This window comes from Pinus tabuliformis, chromosome J, assembly GCF_031772625.1.
Source record: "Pinus tabuliformis cultivar Carrire ecotype Pingquan chromosome J, CPIR1, whole genome shotgun sequence".
NCBI lineage: Eukaryota > Viridiplantae > Streptophyta > Pinopsida > Pinales > Pinaceae > Pinus > Pinus tabuliformis.
The window spans coordinates 165,078,565-165,105,519 of NC_142295.1; the positions used below are offsets into that span (position 1 = coordinate 165,078,565).

Sequence of the window (26,955 nt, forward strand, 5' to 3'; positions counted from 1 at the left end):
ACATACCTCATTTTACCTTTAGGTCATCTAGTCTTCTTCCAATAGCTTCCTTGATTGAAAAGATCTTCAATCCCTTGATCTACTTCATTTCTCATGTCATCATAGCATCATCTCATGAATTCCATAAGTTGGATTTCCTAATCAAACACTTGCTTCCTCTCTAGATTAGTGAACCCTTCGATGAGGATTCCTTCCGAAAATCTTGAGGATCTTCCATATCCCCATCTGGCAAATTTTTCTTTTTTGACTTTATGTATGATAAGCCTTTTCCTGGATGACTTCTTCCTTTCCTGCAATATCCAATGAGGTTTCTAAGAGCTATATCCTTCATGTTTCACTGCCATGGATTTTGTCCTTCATGATTCCCATGGTGATGTCACGAGCTCTTGTTTTTCATGCTTCCATGATGCCACGATGCATCTTATTATCATGGTCATATCTAAAAGATTTAGGAGCTTATGATAGGACCCTTTTGTGAGGGATACCATCTCGATCATAGTAGAGATCTGTTACTCCCTCTTTCCTTGGCTCTTTTCTTCAGCTTCCTCCATCTTTCTGACGATATGAGCTTTCTTTTCATAATATTTCCATAGCACTGTTTTGTCTTGTTTGAGGACCAAACTTCCCTTTCGTTTCTGCAAATGTTTGAGTCCTTTAACCTTCAACACTTTTTCCTACAACTTGTCCTTTTTCTATCTAGCATAGAGACCACAAGTTGTCGAATGAGGTAACCTTCTTGTTCATGGACATTTGTTACCTTGCTTATTAGTTAATGATGATTATCTTCTTATCATCTCTCCCAGATCTCCCAATTGAGATCTCATGAAGATATTCCTTCATTCTTTGATACCTTCAATCAAGTCTAAGTGATATGACCTTCTTCACTGTATTTTAGAGAGTATATCTTCTAGCATTTCATATATCTCTTTTATGTCTCCTTTCTTGCTACATAGGGAGGAGAGGACCTTAAGAGTTCCCTCCCATGAATTCAAAGGAGACCTTGATATGTTCACTGACTTCTCTTATCTATGAGGATTATGACAATCCTCCTTATTCCATGCAAGGACCTTTGATGACCCATCCAACTTATAGATCTCCTTGCAACTACGAAGTCATTTTACCAAATTGATTAAAGAATGAAAAGTACTTACTTGACAAGTGAAGATGAACTCTTCTACTTGATCACTTTGATGATGGTTGAAGAAGATGTATTAGAGCTTCCTCTTGGATGATCTTCTCTCTAATGAAAAATCCTTTAATGAGGATGATTTGCTGCTTCTTCGGATGATCTTCTTCTAGGGCAAGGAGATGCTCCTTGCTTGTTTTTATAACCTTGAAGATGACAATGCCTTCTTGCCTTCAATATGCTTTGCCTTCTTTTGTAGTGTAGATCAAGATTGCTTCTAGGGTTTCATCCTTTTCCAAGATGATGTGATCTTTGTTTTTGAGGTCCTTTGAGCTATATTGCTTTGTAGACATCTTGATGAGAGTCTTGGTGGCCTTTTGATGATGACTGTGGAGACAAAAGATCTTGTTGTTGTAGACTGCTTCTTTGATCTAGGGCTTGATCCTTAAATGTAGATCTTGATCCCTTTTCTTTGATATCCTTCAACCTGCTTTGATATCCTTCTTGAAGCTTGATCCTTGAATGTCTCTTTGTTGCCCTTCCTTTGACTTCAACACCTTAGCTTTGATGTTGAAGAATCTAGGGCAAATTAGGTTAATAAGATTCTTCTCGCCATGATAACTATTTGTGAGGTATTTTTAACTTTTCTTATTAGCACAATCTTCGCTTGTTATTATTAGAGTGTGTCTTCTTAGTTCATCAAATAGTTACCAAAACAAAGAGACAAGAACACAAGATGTTGGCTTTCTGCCAGGGCCAAAACCTCTCACTCTTTGAGAGGAAAACCCACACAAAATTCTTCTTATAGAGATTCCAATTGACGAATACCAAGACCATGACCCTTGACCTATTTAGCCACTCCAAGACCAAGACACCAATCCTCTTCTTCATCATTGTTGAGATCATCATCACTGCTACAACACTGAGGCCATCACTACTACACCACCGAGATCTTCATTACTGTTGCAACACCATTGTTGCACCTTCACTGAGGTCTTCAACATAACAACAAAATCTCCATATACGTAAATGAGAGTTGCACTTAGATCCACCAAGATCATGACTGTTTCACCATAGTTGCACTTTGTTACACTGAGATCATTGTTGCATCATTGCTACACCACTGAGATCTTCATTAGGATCATGACCTTGAAACTACATCTTCATTATGACTGAGATAGGCCAAGACAAAGAGTGTCACTTCACAAGCATGTCGAGACTGTAATGTTGCTTCTGTGATCACTGTGATCACCGACAATGGGAGGAGGCCAAAACAATATCAAGACAATGAGGAGGCCGAAAATATAGTGGACAGACTTCCGAAATCCATCCTGTAACTGCCCTCCGAAACATCAGAAGTATCTGAGTTCTCTAGACTGTACTCACTGTAATTTTCCCTGAGATTTCAGAGGCATCTGAGATCTTGAACCTCATCCGAAGTTGCAGAGATGTCTGAATTGTATGCTCCTGTAATGCAGATATTACATGCCTATTTATAGTGGTTAGTCATGCATATAAGCCGACATGAGAGTATGAACTGTTGTGTCTCCTTATTTGAGCCGACATGACTGCTTTTTACATTGTTTGGAGGCCAACTTCATCAAGAGGGATTGTGCTTGTCTTTGGAGGGCTTCTAGACTTTTCTATAGACTTGTATACATTACACATAGGCTCAAGAAGAGCATGACATTGACTCTTTGACTTAAAATAAATCCTAAGGCTCTCAATGGGAGCCACTAACAAATAAACCTCTTGCTCATGAAACCCATGCAGCAAGGCATACAGAAATAATTTTATTTTTTATATTTCATCATTTACAACGATCATATCATTATGAAGACCGAACCTAGTTACACTTTCTTCAACACTCATAACCAATGAAGTAAAGGACAGGAAGAGCGAGGTTCTTAGGGTACTTTATGGGACTGTTTCAAGGGCAGAAAACACCTATCCGTACTAGAAGTTTGTTACAATAGTAAGGACGAAAAGGACAAAAAGAAGTCGGTTACTAGAAGTCTTTAACAACAGTAAGGATGATGTTTGTTTCAGCAGTAGGGAGGTTAAGTGGAAGAAGGTCAAAAGTTAATATATTGCAGCAATGAAGGCCGAGAGGAAAGGAGAAGTTTGTTGCAGCAGTGGTGCAGTCCTCCTAGGGAGTTGACGTGGAAGAAGGCCAAAAGTCTAAAGCAAGCCAAGGTTGAAGAAGAAGTCAAGAAGGAGGAAGGAGCAAAAGGTTGAATATTGTTGACTAAGGATCTTGTGTCTTGGTCTTGGAGTGGCAGATAGGTCAAGGGTCTTGGTTTTGGTATTCATCAGTTGGCATCTCTATAAGAAGAAGAATTTGTTCGGGTTTTCCCCTCAAAGAGTGAGAGGTTTTGGGCCTCGCTGATAGCCTATATTTTGTGTCTCTTATCTCTTTATGGTTTATACATTGATAGTTGTTTGATGAAGAAAAACACTAATAACCTAAGTAAAAGAAGATCCTAATCTAAAGAAGTAAAAAACACTCACAAGCAGTTACTAATAGAAGAGAAACCACATAATTACTATGCCCTATATTTCTCAACACGTTACCGCATCCTTGCCATCAAACTTCCTCATATTGATCTTTGGAATATGGTGGGTTTTAAACCCAACATTGGAGTCTCTAAAATCATAATTCATATTCCTTTTGTCCTCATCATGATTTTCATGGATTTTCTTGTCACCACTAGGAAACCTTTCTTGCAGCAACTTTGTCAACCCTTCCAACTTGACATTCATCACATCCATGTCTACTTTAAAAACTCCCATGTCTGTTTTTAAACCATCCTTTAAACCTTCTATGTCTGTTTCTAAACCATCCAATTCATTTTTGGTTGCTCTTTGTGAGAGTGAAATTTGCTGCACTAGGTCCTGTAATTTTGATATATCATGTTGCATTTCTTCCTCTTCTTCATGCATCATAGAAGAGCTTTCTGGTTGCTTACTAAGTGTGTCCATTTTTTTGTTTCGAGACATTTTGGAATCAAACAATGATATCTATGTTTCATTATGCCCTTTGAATCACTTCAAACTAGTTTTTCAAACAAAAGTTATGCAAAATTTTAAAAAATACACACATTTTTCTTGCTTTTTAGGAGCTCGATATTGAAACTGTTGTACTTTTGTAATTTTGGATCTCCAAGGTCCGAAATTTTGTCTTGTGGTAGCCCTTTGAGTCTTCTTTCCAATGCCAAGATGCCATGTTTGCAGCAACAAAACCCTAGAATCCAAAACTCTAATATCAAATGTTATGCAACCAGCTCACAAAATAGAAAAAAAGGTAGATCAACGACTTGAGAAATAGCCTCTTCAAGGGGCCAACCTTCTTTACATCACATAAATGAACAATTCTTGAATGATACAAATGATAAGACCTCCTTGGTATATATAGGAGTCTAAGGGGTCACAATATAATCAAAGCCTACATTACAATAATAATCTAAGGGCACAACAATAACAATAGTGGGCTTCTATGGGGCACCACAATAACAACATGGGGGATACATGGGCACAACAATAACAATAGGGGGCTACACTAACAATAATAATAAGGGGGATACACTAGCATTATAGGGACCTAACAACTGCCCTGTCTACTTATCCCACAACATCTACCTCACTCCCACATGCTGTTCAAGCTCCCTGTGACCTGCAATCTCTGTAGCCACTTGCTACCATTTAGACATTGTATACCCTCACTAGCGGTTCCAGCAGCTAGGTAGATCGTCTGCAACACCACGCTGACCATGACTCTCTACAAGTGGTCCCCTCGCAGCCTGTGTTGAGTTATGTTTCTAGTTATACCCACTGCCACACTGTAGCATCCTAGGGTAATTTTCTTGCCCTAAGGGTTTTCTATTTGCTAGGTTGCAATAAATCAACAAGATTGTACAACCATAGTATTCATTCACTCAACAGTAGGCAGCATTGAATTAGCAGAAATTTTCCACACTAACAAATGTTCCCAGCAGTGATACAACTCTTTTAACAACACGATAGTAGCAGTGCACGTTTTATACAGGAGTGCACACTTTCATTGTATGCAAGAATCACATATTTCCACAGCGAGATGAAAAACCACAGTAGATGCAAGGTTGGTTGCCCAAAATATTAACAGTATCGTTTCAAGAAATCCACTAGTATCATTTAGTCAATACTCAACAACTTGGATGTTGATCATACTGTTTCAATTCAATGCTACTAGATTTATCAACAGCTAACTAATTGACTTCAACTCGTCTTCTAACTTAGTACTACTAGTGCACTCTTTATGATAAATCTGTGATTGTGATATGATGAGGGTAGGTTCGGTGCCAGGACGAACCCCAATTATGCAATCATTGTGTTATGTCCATTGCCAACCCTTCTCTCCCGAATTCCACAGAACAATTACTTCCATGTTGCTTCAGTTGCAATAGGGCTTGGCTGTGCAACCCTATGACCCTGGCCTGCTGCCTTGCGGCCCTGGTCTACAGCCCCGCAGCCCTATGGCCCAGAACTCTTCAAAACACTTCATTGGTCCTTAAACAGTGACATTTAATCTCGATTTTGCTAGGAAATACTCATTGTAACCAATGGTGTGACTTGTATACTTCCAGATGTTGTTTTCAGCAGGCTTTCACGAAAAGATCTTGGTAACAGATTTAGGGATTTAGGTGCACTAATGCAGATTCTACTTAGACAGATTGATAATTAGATAATCCTCCAAACCAAACCAGAGATACTCCAGTGTTGTTGTTGTGCCAGAACAAGAAAATAAGGTTGACTAGGTAGGTTAGGAACCTGCGTTGAAACTAGTCAAAGAAGAGAAAGGGGTCTTAAAACCTTGAAAGCCCCAGGCTCAAAGAAAAACAGAGACAAATCAATCCAATTCCATGATGCCCAAATGATTTTAACTTCTTGTATTTATAGATTCCTTCATGGGCCCAACATTTTCACAATGTTGCCCCAAAATTGGGAAAATTGGGTTTTCCCCCTTTATCAGGACTATAGCCTACGGGATTGGATAGGCCATTTCGTCCTACCGTAGGAAATTAATTCATAGGGTACATTACAGTCCCCCCTTCCCAACATTGCTTGTCATCAAGCAATGGCAAGTCCAGGTGCCATAATCTGTCATATCAGGCATACCAGCACCCCCTTTGTCCTCTTGCACTCTGATGACCATAATGTTGGTGGGCAATATCATCTTGCAATAGCTGTTGCTTCATCTTGCTGGATCATAAGTGGAAAAAACATAGTTGTGTGTTGCTGCAGAAATAAAATTAACTTCTCCTGACATAGTAGCACCTTCCCAACAGAAAATTGATAGTAAGTTCATAACAACTTTTACAAGTTGCCCTTGTTTTGTTGTTGTCTTCGCTTTATTTATAGGTGACTAGTTCTCAATTTTCAGGACATTGTTTTCAAATGGTGTCACCCCTGAATAAGTAAGGAACCAATTAATCCTTGGAAGGTCAATTGTTTTGGCAGTCTGGAATGTAGTAATGACATCCTGAAATAAACTGGAGGTGGGAAACAACTCACTCTTAGGGACTAGTTTTTCTCCTTCCATAGCCTTTGTTGTCCCAAGATCATTTGCAGCACAGCAGACTGCAACATCACAGAATTTGACATATAATTCAAGGGCATGAGATTGCCCTGGGAAATCAGCTACCTTTGCTTGCCAATCCTGCAAACAGTGGCTCTTATAGGGAGCAGAGAATTTATGCAGATAGAACTCAACACTGTCCTCGTTTATTTCCACTGCCACATTCCTATTTTCATCCTTTTGATGGTGGTTCTTACAGATAGTATGCCTTGTCTTTCCTCCTTTTATAAGGTTGCCCTCAACTTCCGAAGAGTCTACTATTACAATCAAATTCCCTTTGGGGTCCTTGCTATCCGTCTTTGATCTGTTTTTGCCCACTTCCTGTTTCATATTTGTGAGATTCATAATCTGAGGGTGGAACTCCAACATGCCTTTAGCTGGTTTGTCATGTGAAGTTCTAATGAGTCTTTACCTGCGCATAGATTCGGGGAGAAAATATATCTCATCTTCATAGAAGATGATCTCGTTTTCCACCTTGTACCTTCCATCATGAATGAGACTTTCCAATAATTCATAAGTAAACTTATTCTTGGAGTACTCTACTAAGAGGTGGGCTCTCCAATCTCTCAAGAATGTGTCATGCTCAACATTCTCTTCATATCTGGCCTCATTAGATTGTAAGTCGTTACTTGTACTTCTACAAGTTGTTATGCAAGTGACTTCACCTTGCTTGGGTATGACCTCCATTTGTTGGGTTGTTACAACTCGGGGACCACCAATGGTCATGCCTCTTAATCCTACCTGGTTGCCCTTTAGGTCTCGGAATTCCATTTCTATCGCTTGGTAGTTCATCACAAACCTTCCTAGTGAGTACAACCATTGTAGTCCCAGTACCATATTAGTCTCTGCCAATTCTATCATATAAAAATCATCAGTGAGTGTATACTTACCAAGTGTGATGCTCAAATGTGGAACTACCTATGTGCATGTCATATGATGCCCATAAGCTTGCTCTCACTTCGAAGCCCTCAAATTCTTAGGCATGGATGTCTCTCCTTACCACCACAGCTTCCTGCAATGTGGTAGGATTGAAGGCCTTCACTCATCTGTGTAGTGACTCAGCTAGACCTTCTACAAAGAGCATCACTCGCCTCTACTCCGAGAGGTTTGTTACCATGACTGTTGTTTGTTCGAATTCTGCAATGCATTCATTGGGTGTCCCTGTTTGTTTGATTTGTGCCAATTCTTTGAAATGTATGTCCGGATCCGTTCGATCAAAACGCTTTATCAATCATTGGGTGAAGTCCATATAAGATATTAAGATGTTATGCCAAAGTGTCCCAAGGTGACCAGTCCATGGTACCACCATTCATGCACTTCCCCTTCCAAATGTAAAGTGGCAAATTGGATAGTGTCTGCTTCCTGCATGGGATTAAGTCAGAAATAGGTGTCCAACTTTTGTACCCAAGCCCTTGTTGAGCATTTTGATGACCCATCAAAAGAGGGGATGGACAGCTTTCCTACCTTGCACATCAAATCCTGATTTCGTTGTCCCTAAGCCTATTTTGGTATTTGATGTTGTTGTATTCTCAGAAAGATAGAGTTGCTCATGTATTTTCTTCTAGTGTTGCATACTCTCGAAAGTACTCATTAAAGATTCCATCATACTTTGTTGCTCCTTGGGTTGCAGGTGGTAGATTGTATGAAAAATCGATAAAAAATCATTTATTGTAGTGAATTGGTAATTATCCAATGTAATTTTTTATTTCAAGCTTCTCTGATCCATATTTTTGTAAATTTATTCTTTCGATAAGAATCACAATGGAATTTTTGTGTCTACTCGTTTCGAACCATCCACTGTGGTTCATCATCAGGACTAAGATGGAAAGTTTGATCCAGGCAATAGATTAAATAGTGAAGGCGATGTACAGAGAATTAAGTCAAACAGTTGAAATCATAAAGAAAAATACTATAAAGTAAATAACATTCAAGAATATAATATTAAATATTGAGTTAAAATAATAAATATAAAAAATGAAAATATAAATAAAAATATAATAACAAAGTCAAGTCAAACATAACACCATATGTTACGAGGTCAAAAAATATATACCAAACAATATATATATATAAAAGAAGTCAAGGGACCTAAAAATAGCAAAAAGCTTATGTTACACCGAAACCACTCCCGCGAGGTGGGAAACCCATTCCAATGGTTCCCGTGCTCCCGGGAGCTTTGGAGCTGTATGGGAACGTTCCCTCTTAAGCGGGAGATGCAATGGGAGCTGGGGAAAGTTTCGGGAGCTTTGAAGATTGTTTTTTTTGGAGTTTTAGCGTTCCCTGGAGTTGGGGAATACAAAGCCTGTAGAGCAATATGCCGAACTACCCACAAAACATGAGCCTATGTTGAAACCTTCATAGAAAGAAAGGCCAAAGACATCCTTAACACCGATATCCTTAATTGAGAAACTGGAGCAATCTCTTTATGGGTTAAGGTGATATCTGGGATGTCATGATGATGAGTATTTCTTTTGTTGTTTATTTATATATATAGCAGAAGATTGTGTGTTCATATTGTATGTGGCAGTCAATGCTTAAACATTATAGTTTATTTACTTTTTCTGTTAAGAATAACTAGAGAAACATATGTAAAATTGTTCCTTTGTATTTTTAAGCCAGATTGTTTCAAAGACTAGTCATGTGTCAGAGAACTGATAATGAACTTGACATTTTAATATTTTATATATATAAAAGGGAGAGACACCCAGAGGATATATTTATATATGAGAGAGATTATATATTTATTATTTATATATTTAAATTGATTTTAATATTTGAATATTTTGGTTCAATATAAATTTTGATTATTATATAAATTATATAATTAAAAAAAAAAAATATATATATATATATATAAAGATATATATTTTAATTTTTTTATTATATATTATTACTGCTCCCGATTAGCCGTTTCCATTAAATTTTGGGGAAACCTCTAGCTGTTCCCGACACCCGTACCCAAGTTCCCAATGTTCCAAGTTCCAGAAACTCATGCAACATAGCAGAAAACTCATCAAAATTAATTAAGAAAAGAACAAAACTGAAATTATTAAAAACAATTTTCAATGAACTATCAAAATAAAGATCCAAATTAATTAAAAATAATAATAAATAAATAAAATAAAATCAATAAATAAATCAACAAACAAGTATTGGGAAAAATAAACAATAATAATTAATTAATTAATGAAATTGAGAAAATAAAAATAAAACAGATAAGGACCATTAAGGTAAAAGTCAAACATAGCAAGGAAAAAAATATATAGAAAAGAATTTAAGTATAAAATGTATCGCAAAAAAAAACATTTAATAACTAATTTATAAAAATACATATGATTAATAGACCATAAAGAGACCAAATAAAAATATCAAATATAGTATAGTAAAAATAATAATTGAAATTAGGATATAGTACAATTAAATTAATAATAGGAATTAGGATATAGTAAAATTAAAATAAAATAAGTTAGGAAGAAATATTAAAATGAGGAAAAATAGAAAGGAAATCATCCTTTTGGAAAAAAACGAGCAATTAAGAAGAAAGGGTTGGGATCCAACAGCTATTGATCTTCCATCCATCGTCTCTATTAAGATTACCTGGCCTTCTTTCAATCTCTATGGCTTCCCTAAACTTCTGGTGATGAAAATGATCAATCTTAGCAATCACCTTAGCCTCTTCTATACAAATGTGGTGTTTTGTCTTTTCCGCATGTTCCGCCAATGCCGAGGAGCGGGTCCTCCCATGCTTGATGTCAGCAACATGCTCATGGATCCTCTGATTTATTGAGCGGCCAATTTCACCAATGTAGGGGGTCCCACAAGAACATGGGATTATATAAACACCTTTCATATTCTTAGGGTCCACGGGGTCTTTCACTGACCTTAGGGAGCTCCTAATTGTGTTAAGGGGCCTAAAGGTTGAAGGAACATCATGCTTCCTAAGGATCCTAGCAATCTTGTCAGTTGTTCCTTGGATAAAGGGAAGGTGAACTCCAAAATTTCGCTTTTTTGGTTCATTTAATATCCTAGGACCTTGGGCTGCTTTATGGAAAGATTTGAGACACTGGTGTCTACTATAGCCATTGTTTTTGAAAACTTCAAGGAGATGGGTCTTCTCATCATCAAGATGATTATCATCAGAAACTCTTAAAGCACGAGTAGCTAAAGTGTTAAGAACTCCCAGTTTTTTAGCAGGATAATGATGGGACTTAGCATGAAGATACTGCTCAGTGTGGGTCTTCTTTCGAAACACTTGGTGCGAGAAAGAACCATCATCCTTCTTTGATATAAGAACGTCAAGGAATGGAAGGCTACCATTGATTTCACAATCCATAGTAAACTTGATAGAGCTAGATTGATTGTTAAGATGTTGAAAAAATAAATCCAACTTTTCTCGTCCATGAGACCAGATGACGCAGGTGTCATCCACAAACCTTTTCCAAAGCTTTGGCTTGAATGTGTTGAAGAAAGTGTAATAGGTTAGGTCTTCATAAATGTACTTTTGATATTTGTATTTATTCAATAAAAGAAAAATTATTTTTGTTATATTTATCAATGAGTTTCTTGCTCATTGAAGTAGGTCAAGCACATATTTAAGTGCTTCTAGGAAGTCAATGAGTCAATGTATTTATTGAAGACCCTTAAGGGCATGTTACAGTATGTATAAACTTGTATAAGAGTCATAGGAAATATCTCCAAGCAAAGTCAAGTCACTCCATGCAACGACATCCTCCTAGCAGCAAAAATGATGAAGAAACACCAAGTCAGCCTACAATCGACAAGTCAGACTCAAGTCGGCCTAAAGGAGGGACAATCCTCTATATATAGAGGTTGTCCACTCCCTCATAACGACCAATATTCACCTCTGAAATCAGCAAGGAAGAGAATTCAAGGAAAAGTGAAGAAGGACGAAGTTTAAGGGGTCTCCCAGTGCAACGAAGAAAGAAGGAAGAAAAGCGAAGTTTTTGAGACAATCACACATGCAAGAAAAGGGAGGGAAGTCTACGGTTCTATCAGCAGCAAAATCACAATCATATATTCATCTTGGTTTGGACTTGAAACTTAAGCATACAAGACCTCCCACTAGAGCGAAGAAGAGACCCTCTCATACGAAGGAGAAAGGAACCAAATACACTACTAAACCTCCCACACGTGCAAGTTGATTTAGGGCTGCAGAATTGTCATATCAACTTTGTACCTACACATTGAAGAAGGAGCTTGGTTGGTCAAGAAGAAGGAAGAAATCATCGTTAGTGAAGGGCTTCCCTAGAGACCAAGGATAAGTGTCTCTTCTAGGGCAAGTACAACAAGGACTACCAACAATTGTAAGAAGAGAAAAGTGTCGAAAGAAGGAGAACGAAGTGTCAGAAGAAGGAGGACTAAGTGTCGGGGAACAAAGTGCAGGAAGGAGGAAGGACTTGACTTGTGCTTGGAGGATATTCTAGTCAAGGGTCTAGGGTTTGGCATTGATCAATAAGAAGCTTCAATAAGAGAAATTTACGAAAAGGTTTTCCTCTCTAAGAGAGAGAGGTTTTGGCCCTGGCAGAGAGCTAATATCTTGTGTTCTTGTCTCTTATGTTATGGTAGCAATTTGATGAAGTAAACACACACACTAATAATAAGAAGGGGATCAAGCTGAGATAAATTGTAAAAGTGCTTCACAAATTGTTATCAAGCTTAGAAGAATCCTATTATACATAACTTCCCTTGACTCTTCAACAGAATGAACCACACTGGATGGTTCGAAACGCGTAGACACAAAAATTCCAATGTGATTTTTACCGAAAGAATCAATTTACAAAATTATCTGATGTATTTAAATCTAAGCAAAATTATTATAATGCATATACTGAATAAAAACAAGATTTCAATATTCACAAAATAAACAATGAAAACTTTGATAAAAAACCAATCGCAAAATGGACACAATATTTTCGAACAAAAGGTCCCTGGAAAAAACCTGAAGGGAAAACAATTCTTCAAATCTAAGAGTTTTAAAAATCTTCAACAAATTTTGCAATTGATGAATATTACAATATTGCTTGTCAAATCTTGACAAATCTCTAGCAAAATATTTCACCTCCACAAGTCGATCTGACCACTGGAAGGCTCACAGTCTCCCTCTACAACCTGGCACAACCTCACATTAGAAAATACGAGCCATTAGAGGAAATTTCAACCTAAAAGTGCCCATGAAATTTCCACGTAATTTCCATGTCATAATATGTAAACCAATCAAAATTCTTTAAATTTTAAAAGAGGTACATGTCCCAAATAATTTTAAATTGTTTAATTTGGGTATCCATGAAATATTTTATTATTAATTTGGGTATTGATAAAATATTTTATTATTAATTTGGGTATTCGTGAAATATTTTATTAATGTTATTTACCTACCTTACCCATATGAATTAGAATATCAAAAAAGTTATTAATGCAATGCAAATCTTGATATTAGTGAAAAAATATAAATTAAAAATGTGGGCCATTTGACATTAATAACCATGCCCAAAAAAACACAAAAAATAGTTAAATATAAAATATATATAGACAGTTAAATATAAAATATAAATATAGATAGTTATAGTTAAATAGTTAAAAAGTGGTTAAATATAAAATATAAAACAGTTAAATATTTAAAATTAAAATATAGTTATAGTTAAATATAAAATAGTTAAATAGTTAAGAAACATATTCCAAACCAAAAAATATATTTCGGGCAAAATTGTGGCTTCAGTAGACAATGTCGTTAAAAAACACCAAAAAAAGTTAAATAAATAATATATATAGACAATTAAATTAAAAATAAAATATATATATAGACAATTATTTTAATAAAAGTGGCATATATTGAGGTATTTTGATAAAAAGTAAAAAATTAGAAATAATATATTAAAAAAAATATTAAAACATATGCAAATAAATATTGTGGAACATAGATAAAAGTAAAATAATATTAAAAAATTGTTTACAAGTCATTTTTTATTAATTTCTTGATTTTTCCTTCAGAGGCCATTTTTACACTGAAACTTCCTCTAATGTATATGGCCTCACACGTGCGACTCCTCTAGTTTTATGATGCTCATGGCCCTGACAAAATTAGCCTCTCAGCTATTATGGCAACTCCTGCGGCCCTCCTGGAAATCTGTACGACCTCCTCTTGGCAATCTAGGCCTCCACAAGGAATCTCAACCTCTCCTAGAATGCTCACGGTCTTAATAACTCGACCTCCTAGAATACAAAATAACATTAGGACAAATCCTCCTATGAATCTCAGAAATTGCAGGAATACTAATGAAAGAAAACTCCGGAAAATATTCACTGCATTAACTACTGTTGAAACCCTCACTAGTATCAATCCGTACACAATGATCATTGTGATCTCTAAAGCTTTCAATCGATTTCCTTTATAATCTCTCATTGAGAAATTAACAGCCAAGATCTAGATCGTAAATGATCTAATCGATGGCTAAAATCGCTTAAAAACTTTTCTAGAAGTCTTTGGTTTAGCAATTGGTCATATATTTGAAAGCATCCTTATATCTTGTATTGATTATTTTATTGTGCTAACATCTTCTTGTTTCACTTTCAAGATTACTTGTGCTTTTTTTTAAAGCATTTCATTTATATTAAGCAAATATCTTTCATTTTTGAGCAATACTTTAAAAGGCATTGGTTTTTCATATGCTTATGCTTATCTGACGTGTTGATGGTTGTTAATGGTTATTTCATTTCATATTGCTCACATTGTATTTGCTTGTAATCTTAAAAAAGTAATCCACTTCACTCTAACATTCTCCTAGAAACCTCACATCTCTAACTTAGTTTTTTTTTTTAGGGACCACCACCCATAGCTAGCCTAGGAGATTGCTTAAACAGAGAGAGTTGTCAATAGGTGACAACCCCTTCTCTTAGTTCCTTGCCACTAACCACACCTTATGGGGTTAAAGGCTTTTCTCACTAACTGTAGGTAGGTGTAGGCGGCAGGGTCAACATCTTTCGACGTCGTTGCCAAGGACGAGGCTTCTTGTACCTGGGAAATCGACTAACTTTGGGTTTTAGTATATTTAACTTTAGGATTAGATTCTTGTTCAAGTGGTGGCTCCACTGAATTCAAATTTTGCAAGGGTTTCTACTAGGAGAAATTCAAGTGATCTAGTTAGCCCCACTCTTGAGCCTGAAAGGCTTTTTAGAGAGAGCTTAAATAGACTATCTTTTTTAGAGAGAGCTTAAATAGACTATCTCATGGTAGAAGTCTTGGTAATCTTGGGCAAGAGGTTATTTTTTATATTCAATTGCTTTTTCAAGAACAAGTAGAGCCTAGCATCATGAATGATCTTTTTGTTCCTTGTAATTTTACTAACATAAATGGTTATCCTCACAATATCCCTGACAAGGCTATTGAAAAGTTGTCTTCTTTTCAAGGTAACAATGTCATTAGTGTTGCATCACATGTCAAGAACTTCAATGTTTGCATCTTTAAATGGTGTAACATTGTTAACTATGAGGATGTAAAGATGAGACTTTTTGTTCTCTCTTTAGAAGAGGATGCTCTTGATTGGCTCACTGAGCAACCTGCTAACTCTTATGACTCTTTACAAGCAATCATCAATGCTTTCATAGGAAAATTTGGAGAGAAGAAAGAAAATAGTCACTTGATCAATGCCATTAGCAACATGAAGAAAAATGAGAATGAAACCATGGACGAATTTAACAATAGATTTAATGCATTAGTGAAAAGCATGACTACTACTATTAAACTTCTTGATGAATTTATTTTGTGCTCATATTTGGATTCTTTTTGTGCTAACACTGCTTATGAGTTTAGGCGGAAACAACCTGCAAATTTGGGTGTAGCTCAAACTGAAGCCTAGAAGATGGAAAGGGCTAGAATGCAATCAGGGAAATCTGAAATTCCTGGTTTCAATATAGGGCCATCAAAATCTAATGATTCCAAGGCAAGGGAAAGGAAGAGAGTACACATGATCCCATCAAAGAATTAACTCAATTCATCAAGAGCATGGAAGCAAATCATAGTACAGAAATGCAAGCCATGCAAAATAGGTTAGTGGCCATGGAAAGATCACAAGTACAAAGATTCCAACCTAGGCCAAATGATGTATGGAAAAAGAATAAAGGCTCTCCACAAGATTATAGGCCTCCAAATCCATTGGAATCCACCAACATGGTAGATGAAATTCCCCCTTTTTGTAGGCCATGTGATGAGTTTCACAAGGAGGCCACATGCCCATATGTGAAGAGAATCATGGAAAGTGGCATGTTAGGAGACAAACATGTAGGAACAAGTGGTCAAATAAATATGTTCTCCATGGAAGATAAAATATACACCAATGAAAGAAATCAAGAGATAGACCATAGGCCTAATAATCTTAGGGTTAACAATATGATTGCAAATTTTGATAATGTCACTAAGATTTTTGGCGAAAAGCCTACATCTAGACAGATTCTTGCTATGGAAAAACACAAAAGGATGACTTATCAAAGAAGGGATATTCAAAACAGGAATAATCACAGAAAATTTTCTCCTCCTACTTCAGAATTAAATTTTGACTTGGGAAATTGGGTGAACAATGCAAAGGTTTCTATCCCAGTGACAAAACTTTTAAAGATACCACTTCAAAGGCCTAAGTTATTAAGTGCCATTGAAACTACTCAAAGGGAAGAAAAGCCTAGCAATGAACCAGAAGACGAAGAAATTATATTGAAAAGTACGAATTGTTATGTGGGGAACGAAGATCATCTACCATTTTATGTTTATTTGATAGTGAATGATTGTCTTTTACACAACTACATGCTTGATTTAGGGGCTTCATCAAATTTCATGACCAAGAAAGTCATGGACAATAGAATTTAAGGGTATCTAGGCCCTATCACAACATATGTTCAATGGATTCTAAAAGAATTGAAGTGTGTGGGATAATTAAAGATTTACAAGTTTTCCTAGCTGCATACCCAGACAGAATAATGATTGTGGATATTGTTTTGGTAGATATTCTTGATTCATGGGGAATGCTCCTATCAAGAAAATGGGCATCAGATTTAGGTGGTAGCCTTCAAATGGACTTATCATATGCCACCATCCCCATGCCTGATAATACCTTTGTCAGACTTGATCGGGAGTTAGAGAAAAGATATCATGCTCAGGATCCAAGGAAACCCAACGTAGATTATCTATGGGTCATACAAGCTAGGAAGTGATACAGTGTTGACAAATTTTCTCCCCCCCCCCCCCCCCCCGCCCCTAACAAAACAAAGTCAAAATGAAGAGATTAGGAATAGCTCAAAAAGCTTGGGTACTTCAAATCTTCCATTAAAACGTTTCCAAGACAAGGCAATGGGATTAATAGTAATTGCATCATCATTACCATCGCAGTTAACCAAGAAGAAAAGAAAAAAAAGCACAAAAAAAAGATATAAAAAATCAATCACCAGTTTTGAGCAGGATCAAGCCTCAACAAATCAATAATCAAAAAGGGAAAAGGAAGAGGCTTGGTGTATTTGAAGGCCACAAATAGGTCAATAGTGGAGCAAGTCAAAGTCCCAAGATAGCCAAGATTGGACAGGGCACATCAGAGAAAGAACCTATGGATCTGTCTGTGAGTAGGCAGGTTCTCAAGATGGATTTCCTCGAAGACATCTAATACCATGGGGCATTTTTTTGTATCATATTTCTAACCTTATCCCTTGTCATTTTTGGTTTAGTTTTATTTCATGAATAGATTGTCATTTATGCTCTTAGAATAAATTTCCATTTCTTCATTTTTGTACTTGATTTCATGTGATGATATTTTGAATGGATACTTTTGATACATGTCTTTTGGTGGTGGATTCGGATTCCAAGTTCTTGCACACTATCACTTCATATCTAGCATGCATCCCCATATGGAACCAAATGTTGACCATTGGAGTGGCACCTGAGGATTAGCTGAGGACTTCATGCCCAAAAATGTACCAAAGGATGCTTGTATCATCAGTCATCATCATATTACCAAAGTTTTTAAACTCTACTTCTTCTTCTTATCATTTTCTGTTGTACCCAGATTCCACACCCCTGCGGGGAAATGTAATAAGTGATGCTAGTATGATGACTTTTGAGTCATGTAACAGGCCTAAGTAGCTTGGGACCTTGTCATCAAGTGAGTATTACTCTGGGAGGTCTTTTTACTTGGTTAATTATCATCTCCCTACCATGACTTAATAATTAATTGAGTTTTTCCTCCAAATATACCCCAAATCCGGAGTACGGCTTGATGGTGAGGCCTTGGGTGAGTCCTAGTGTTATATTACCATACTAGATCACACAAAAAAAAATCATGGAATTTGGTTAGGTCTAGTGGGTCATTTTTTAATTTTAAAAATTTCCCGCAGGGCGGAAATTGCAATAAAATTTGTATTTGAAATGTAATAAGTGTTGTTTAGAGAAGTTGTACGGGGTATGCGTAATAAAAATTGCACTTCTCACCCTCAACTTTCTACTATTACACCATTTGAGAGGTTAAAAATGTGTTCTAGACCCTCAAAACCCACTTTTCCTAAGTTTAGTGGAAAAAATGGCAATAAATTAAACCAAAAATAAATTAAATGGAGAAAAATAATTTGCTCCATGTGACAAAATGACATGGAAGTGACTTGGAAATTATCCCAATTCAAAGAGTTGAGTCAAGGGACATGTGTAGGATGACTAAGCACCTTACATCATAAATACACCACTCACTCAAGGAAATCAAATTTCTTAGAGAATTTGAGTTAATGCAGCAGCAAATATCTTGGAAAATCGATTTTTTGGGAATTAATGCAAATGGGAGATTTTGGACAAATATTGATTGAGATGTCCTTGGGAGTTTGTCTCCACTTATGTTCCCTCACCTTCACACTTGGCATTCATCATGGCACAGCAAATTTCCTTGAGGAAGGACCACACAGTCTATGAGGAGGATCTACGTTGAGCTCATTGGGATCATCATTTCAGGTGGCATCACATGGTTTGTTCTTGGAGTTTGACTGGAGTTAGCTCCTTGTTTTGGTTCAGACTTGGATTTGCTCATGGTGGCACATAAAAAATTCGATTTTGCTTAAGAATCCCATGGTGCCACATATGGAATTCGATTTGCCTTGGTGTCTCTCTCATCTCTACTTGGAACTCGCTCTCCTTGGGATTTGCTCCATAGCCATTTTTCATATGGACTCTACTTTGGGATTTGCTCCCAAATCTCTATATAATAGAGCCTTGAACTCTCATAATGTAATCTGGAATACGAGCTATTGTGCTTAAAGATACTATGTTGGATTGTACACTCTTTGCAAATTAATACAAAAGACTTTGGGATTACATTTGAGGTGTTCTTATCGATGTGTATGGTAACTTCTTGATGTTCTTGCTCTTTTAGTCCTACTTGTTTCATTTTGTTATTATTTCCATTATGTTTTTCAAGTTATGTTGATGTGTAGCTATCTCATATTAGCATAAGGATTATTTACTTCCTCTAGATAGAGAAATGTTTTAGTTGATGTCAAATATATCTCTAAAATTTTCTCTTCATTGCATTTGATTAAGCCCATGTGGATCTAATCGGTTCATGTGAAGTTGTGTAGAAAATCTTTCTTTGATCAAGCTTCAAGCGTGAGGGGAAGTTCTCGGGCGAACCAACCCACTCTTGAAAGTACTCAAGGAGAACCCACATTTGTCAATTTCCAAAGTCTTATCATTCGAATTTGTCTTGCAAGGATTTCTTTTGATTTCTTTTGAACTTTAGTCTCATACCTCTTGCTTCACAATTCAATACTTATTTCACAAATATTGTGCTTCATTTGCTAATATCTTGCTATTTTATAGCTAAATCATGGCGAGGAAAAAAAGGGAGTCTTTCATTCTCTTTAGCTTAGCCTTTGAGGATTATATTGTACACATATATTTGTAATTTTAATGAGTAATTTCATAGCTAACACTTGGTTGGTTCTGCAGCCCTATCTTGTCTCTTGTGACAGCTTGCGGGATTTATCATTTGAAACTATTAACAAGTTGTGTGCAAGACCTTGGGCTCTCCATTCAAGACTAATTTTATCTCTTGGTCGTAAGCATTCAAGGCTCTCCTAAGCAAGACCGAGTTCCATTTTGGGGCTGCATTTCTCTCGCTTGGTCGTGGGCTTAAGGAGGCTTAGCCTCGGTGCAAATTCCTCTTTTTTTAAATCTATTTTTTGTATCTAAAGCGGCCCCTTTGCAATTTCAGATTTCATGGCCCTCCTTGATCTCATTTGCAACAATAATTCATCATGGAAATGTAAACGGTTTAAAGGCTTCATTGTAAAAGATTTTCTTTGAGTTTGGAGGAGGCTTTCATGAGCCCTTGCCTCTTGTAATTTAATTAATAAAATTTCTGATTTTTGGGAGCGTGGGTTTTACCCATTGGCATCCCTATCTCTCCACTTTGGGAGACAACTTGTGGTTGGTCTGATTTGTTGATTCTAGCTTCTCTTCTCACTTACATGCATGCTTTAATTTGTTAATACCATGCATCTCACTTAATTTGCTAAAGTTCACTACAATTTGCTTGCCATTTACATTAATTGCTACAAGTCACAAGTTACATTTTATTTCATAGCAATTCATTTTTATGCAAGCATCTCTTTAACTTGATACATTTAGCTTGGGTGTTGTCTAAAGTACCCTTATGCTTCATTATTTTGCAACAATTTCACATGTTGAATTTTGATGCATTGTGTATTTGGGCAATTTCACTTTCCAAACTAACAATTTATTTTTTGTCAAGTTAATCTCTCAAGTTAAAGTTACTTTCTTTAGAAAAGTTATTTTGAGTACAATCTTGAGTTTATTTTTCACAAGCATTGCCATTTATTTTACATGCAAATCAATGTCTCATAAGTTTCAAGTTTTCTTTTGGTGGATCATTAATTTATCACAAGTCAAAACAAATATTTTCACTTCACAATTTTACATGTTATGAAGCTTATGCAATCTTGTGTTTAAAGCATCACTATCTTTTACATAGCACTTGCAAATTTATTTGCATATAATAGTAGGCATCTTAACTTAGTTGCACATTTAAAATCAACGTCCAAGCATATGCTTGGTTGATAGAAATCATAGGGAAAAAATATTTACTTGGAAAGTTCTTCCATTTGGTACGAAGTAAGGTAAAAGCGTTGTGACCTTGCAGTTATGAAGGTGGCATGTCCCCTTGTAGGAACGAAGACACAGACTGGCTCGTAAGACTCAGGGAACAGGTATCGTTAATGACACCGCCGTATCCACGCCCTCTCTTTCTTACAATCACCCCAATTTTTACCCCTTGGTAAGAGCTCAAGAGGAGGAATTCTCACCTATATTAGGCATTTTAGATTAAAAGAAACCAAGATAATTGCATCCAAATCTAGTGTAGGTGAATTTCATATTAACGCATTTCATGGTTTTACTTGTAATTGGTCATTTCATGTATACCACTGAAGCGACAAAACTTATGAGTTGTTGTGCTTTAAATGTAAAATACACAAAGGTATTGTAAATAGTATTTTATTAATATGATAAATGTACAAGAGATGATTACAAATGAGAATGAAGGCCTTCTTATATACCCTAGGAAGGTGCCCTTTCATGAATGGTCATGTCTCTAACACATGCCTCTTCATTACTAACTATCTAACCATTAGCTAATTAATTATTATTTATTATTTATTATTATTTATTTATATTTACATTTATTATTTTTATATGAATTCTATTCATAACATTGCCTCTCTCTTCAAAAGGCTTTATCCTCAAAGCTTACGGAGAATATCTTCATGTCTCTAAAATTTCAACTTCGTTGATACAAGATAATATGATGCTCTGAGTGATAGACAAAATTGTCGTACTGAGAATGGATCGGACCATCCTAGATTAATCTTTTGTGGAATCTTCTAATCTCTGGAAATTTGTGATGAATAGTTATCGTAGGATTGGATTCTGCAAACTTCAGTGTTCTTGGGAAAATAAATTTGTCGTTTAAGTTCTGAGTGACATCGGTATGTATATTGATTGGAAAGTTTGCTCTTGTGATTCGGATGTTGATAAATAGTTCTTCTGGTTGGACTTTCCCTTATCATGTTAGTGGTTGTTTCCTGATTTCCTTCAGGTGTTGTTGTTGTTGAGTTGGCTACTGAATCATCATTTGGAATGTCCATTGTTTGAACTGCAACTTTTGCATGTGTCTTCACTTCAGTAGGTTTATCCTCTGCTTGAGTTACAATTTTGACTGGATCAGTATTTGTTTCTTTATCTTCAACTTGGACTGAAACGACTAGAGACTTCAATACTACTTCTTGAAGTTGTTCTAACTTGTCATTTAGTGATTTCTTGTCACTTTTAAGCTTCTTTATTTGCATAAGTAAGGCTTGGTTATGATTCCTTAGACGTGAAAGTTCGTCATTTTCTGAATCGTTGACTTTGTCCTTAGTATCTTTCTCTTTATCTTTTAAATTTTTTATTTGCTCTAATAATTTTTTATTAAGGGTTTTTAGGCACAAATTTTCTTTTTCTTTTTCTGATAGATTCTCCTTTAGTTCCTTATCAGAACTTTCATTTTCTTGTTTTAGTCTTTGTTTCTTAACCTTGGACTTTTTTATCTATGAAAGTAATTTCTCATTGTGGTCCCTTAGACGCCAAATTTCTTTGTTGCTTTCTATTGATTTTTCATGAAACCGATCTTCGAGATCTTTATATTTCTTTTCTGATGCTTCGTTCTTTTGTTGAAGTTTTGTGATTTCTTCCTTTAATATTTTCATTTGTGTTTGGGTTTTACCTTGATATTCTTCCAAAGTAACAATTTTCGACATATTGGACAAGCTATTGTGTGATTTTTAAAAATCGATAAATATTGATCTTCTATTCACAAAATGGAAATTTGGTCCAAAACGTAGAATTATATATGGAATCCTTAGTTTCTTCGTTCATTTTCAAATTAAACTCCATTGCTCGACCTTAGTGTGCTGTGGTAACCCTTTTATTATTTTCTTCTTTATTATCTTTGTCAAACTTCACTTCTTCACTTCTTGTACCACAATATTTAAACTTGAATGAATATTGCTCTTTTTAATACTTTTCTAAAAATATTGTTTTATAATTATTATTATTATTATTATTATTATTTCTAGTATATTTTTTTCTATTCTCAACAATTGAATTTTTCTTAAACTCTCTTCTTTTTTTTACAATTTTTTTTAACTTTCTTTTTATTTTTTTACTTTATTTTGTTTTTTCTTATAAAGTAATCTTTTTCTTCTTTTTGAAAAGTTGCAACCCTAGTGAAATGTGGCTATTCACCTCTTTAGGGTATTATATAAAATATATGTCCACTTATGTGCCTTTGACTCGGTTAATTTTATCCACGTAAAAAGTAAAACTTACCATTCACATAAAGAGATTTTGTATTCCTTTTGTTCTTCTTTTACCTTGAAAATACCATGGGTTGCTAAAACCACGAGCTTGTAAACCACTTAATGAAGAATCAAGATAATCTTATCTACTCTTCCTTCTCTTACGTATAGTTTTAAAGATATTTGGAAAGATTCTCTTTTGACTTTATCATGCACTTTTTATCAATAATGTAGAACCTTTTATTTATATGAATGTTCTCTTTCAAAATTTACATCAAACTATTTTTTTTTTAACTATAATCATTGAAATGTCAATCGCCAAAGACCTTATATCTATCTATCTATCTATCTATCTATATATATATATATATATATATATATATATATATATACTCTTTCCTTCTATAATCTTTTTTCCAATTCTTTTTTTTAACTCCAACTCGTGTAGTGAAACGCTTTAATTGTGGCAACAAGTTGAATACTTTGTTTTGGCAAGCATAATTCATCTATATTTTGCAAGTAGAATACTAATTGTTTTCCTTTTGCAAGATATCCTTGTATGCTTTGGTTTAGCAATTGGTCATATATATTTAAAAGTGTCCTTATATCTTGTATTAATTATTCTATTGTGCTAACATCTTCTTGTTTCACTTTCAAGATTACTTGTGTTTTTATTTGAAAGCATTTCATTTATATTAAGCAAATATCTTTCATTTTTGAGCAATATTTTAAAAAGCACTCATTTTTCATATGCTTATGCTTATCTCAAGTGTTGATGGTTGTTAATGGTTATTTCATTTCATATTGCTCACATCATATTTGCTTATAATCTTAAAAAAGTAATCCACTTCACTCTAACATTCTCCTAAAAACCTCACATCTTTAACTTATTTTTCTTTTAGTGACCACCGCCCATAGCTAGCCTAGGAGATAGCTTAAACAAAGAGAGTTGGGAATAGGTGACATCCCCTTTTCTTAGTTCCTTGCCACCAACTACACCTTGTGGGGTCAACGGCTTTTCTCACTAACTCTAGGTAGGTGTAGGCGGCAAGGTCAACAGGTCCTAGTAACAGAGTTAGGGCTTTGGGTACCCTAATGCAAATTCTACTTAGACAGATTGATAATTAAAGAATCCTCCAAACCAAACCAGAGATACTCCAGTGTTGTTGTTGTGCCAAAACAAGAAAATAACGGTGACTAGGTAGGGTGGGATCACTTCTGCTGAAACAAGTCAAAGAAGAGAAAGGGGTCTTCAAAACCCTCAGAGCCTTAGGTTTAAAGAAAAACAGAGACAAATCAACCCAATTCCATGATGCCCAATGATTCTAACTCTTGTATTTATAGATTCTTTCATGGTATCCCAAATGTGAGGGGTTTTGAATGTCGCCCCCAATTTTGGGTGTTTTGCCCCAGCCGACCCAACATTTTCACAATGTTCCCCCAACATTGGGAAAATTGGGTTTTCCCGCTTTATCAAGACTATAGCCTACGGGGTTGGATAGGTCATTTCGTCCTTTTGTAGGCAATTAATTAATAGGGGGCATTACACACATGCTATCCATCATTGGCCTTAGGCCTATCCTTGTCAACCGCTATTTCGACCCATGTGCACAACTTCTCACCTCAGCTTAGTCGCTATCAATCTCTATCTCAAGGCACCTAGTCCCTATCTAACATTGCCCTGAGCCACTGCCTCTACCCCGAGCCTGCTCTTCCACGTCTTCTACCCCATCGACTTGCTTTGCCTTTGTGCATGGTTGAACGCCCTTAAGCTTATCATGATCTCTTCTAATAGCCTAGTCTAACAGCACTATGAGCCTTTCCGTCCCCCACCATTCTTCACTCGTCCCTTTCTTTGTCAACTGGTCAACCCGCACTCACCACTAGGCGGTTGGGTGATCTAGCTAGAAACTATGTTATCAAGCCATCCACTGCCAATTCTACCCTTTTTCTATTTAATTATGTTGTTTGTGGTCTGCCAACCACCTCGACATTGATGTACGCCCTAAAAAAATAGCACTCTGTACGATCACAACAAAATCTAGCCCCATCAGTCTCGTACAAACCTAGCACCCTTCGTGATTCAAATATAGGTTTTCAGATTTTCCAACTCCGATACCATTTTAATTTTCCTACAAACCTAGCTCCCGACACTTAATGCCTACCAAATTACAGATCTACTGATTAATTGCATAGCAAGGTTCATTAACACAATAAATTCAGTGGAAGCAAAATATACCAATCTCAATCATAATGACAAAACATATTCTACCCAATCAAATGCTTCATCATTAAATTGGTTCAAAACCTGCTTGGGATCTCATCCTGGGATAATGGACCAAATGAAGAAATGCATGTACAACATTGAATCTAATCCAATTGATCAAGCCCTCCTTGGCTTATTTGGATCTCCTTGTTTCCCTCCTTCCTCGAACCCAACACACTCACTAAGATGCCTCTCTGAATCTTGTGTTGTTGTATGGTGTGTCTTCTTCCTCTCCTCAGACTTACTTTTATAGATTTACATTGAGCTAAATGCCTAACCCTAATCTCCAAAGTGATTGATGGCCGAGATTAGATCTCATCTCACTTAAGATCAAGAGTTGATATTACAACATAATCACTAAAGTAATTAATTCATTTTCCTATGTTCACTTTAGCTCAATAGCCAACATAATAGTTATATGTTTTTCCTATGTCTAGCTTAGGCTAAGTTACATTAGCTTTTTTATCACAATTAAGTAAGTGTTCTAAGGAGATTGAGCAACTTCTACACACCTAGACACTTAGGCCTGTGCAAAAGTACCTGGCCAAGCTACAAACATCAACACTTCTATGGTTACCCATGTATATGGACGGTTAACAATGACTAATCTTTTCATTATGTTTGTTATCTATGGATGTACCAAGCTATCTTACTACAACGACAAATACCTATGTCGAGACTTTGTCTACATTAATACTCCCCTTCTAATAGTGTGTGTGTGTGTGTGTTGGGTGTGTGTTGTGAATAATCCCACAAACATTGAAATTGTGAGGCAAAGATGCTTTATAGGACATTACCTACACCAAAATATTTTCCAATACATTGTCGTTGGGGTGCAAGACCCCAATTTCATGTGATAGCATCCTCCATCACTACAATACTCACATTCTTGACAATTTTGGTATCCTGCCACGTGGGTTGTGTTCAGCTTGTGGTTGTTAACTATGTGATATTGCAAAGCTATCTTACTAAAGTGGCATATCCCTATTATGTAGGGATTTTGCTTCAGACTAATGCTCTCCTAATTGCATGCATTGTAGGTGTGTGTTGTGAATAATCCCACATGCATAACAATTATGAGATAGAGACCATGAAAGTCCCAAGAATGACATGATAGCAGTCTCCCTCACTCCAATACTAACATTGCCAACAGTTTTGGTGGCACCCCTTGTAGGTCATCTTTGGCTTGTGGTGGTTCTCTTTGCAATGTGATACTCATTACTAGTCCATAGTTATATGGTTATGGAGTGTAAATCACATGCAAAATATCTCCTTGTTAGGGATAAGCGATTATTATGTGGCCTTGACCTTTAGAGGATGTTCTCCAATGCGAAATCAGACCTGCCTATACAATATCCCCTAATGGTTTAGGAACTGACCCACTTTGTAAAAAATGCAACCATATCCCTTTAATTGCCTGAGTAGGTTTGCAATTTTGCACCCACGCTAACCACTATTCATTTTTTCTTCTCCTTTGTACTCTTGTTTTAGTTGTGGAGAGCTTTGGTATAATGGTGACATGTGGCGATGACCATCACAGGAAGGACTACGTGAGAGGTT

The 26,955-nt window shown here is 36.0% G+C and overlaps 1 protein-coding gene across 1 annotated transcript in view; it reads right to left on the reverse strand.

Moving 5' to 3' along the window:
- LOC149226193 (Actin-like ATPase superfamily protein) overlaps window positions 1-26,955 on the reverse strand; it is a 275,955-nt gene that overhangs the window by 82,549 nt on the left and 166,451 nt on the right. The gene's annotated exons all lie outside the window — the stretch shown is intronic.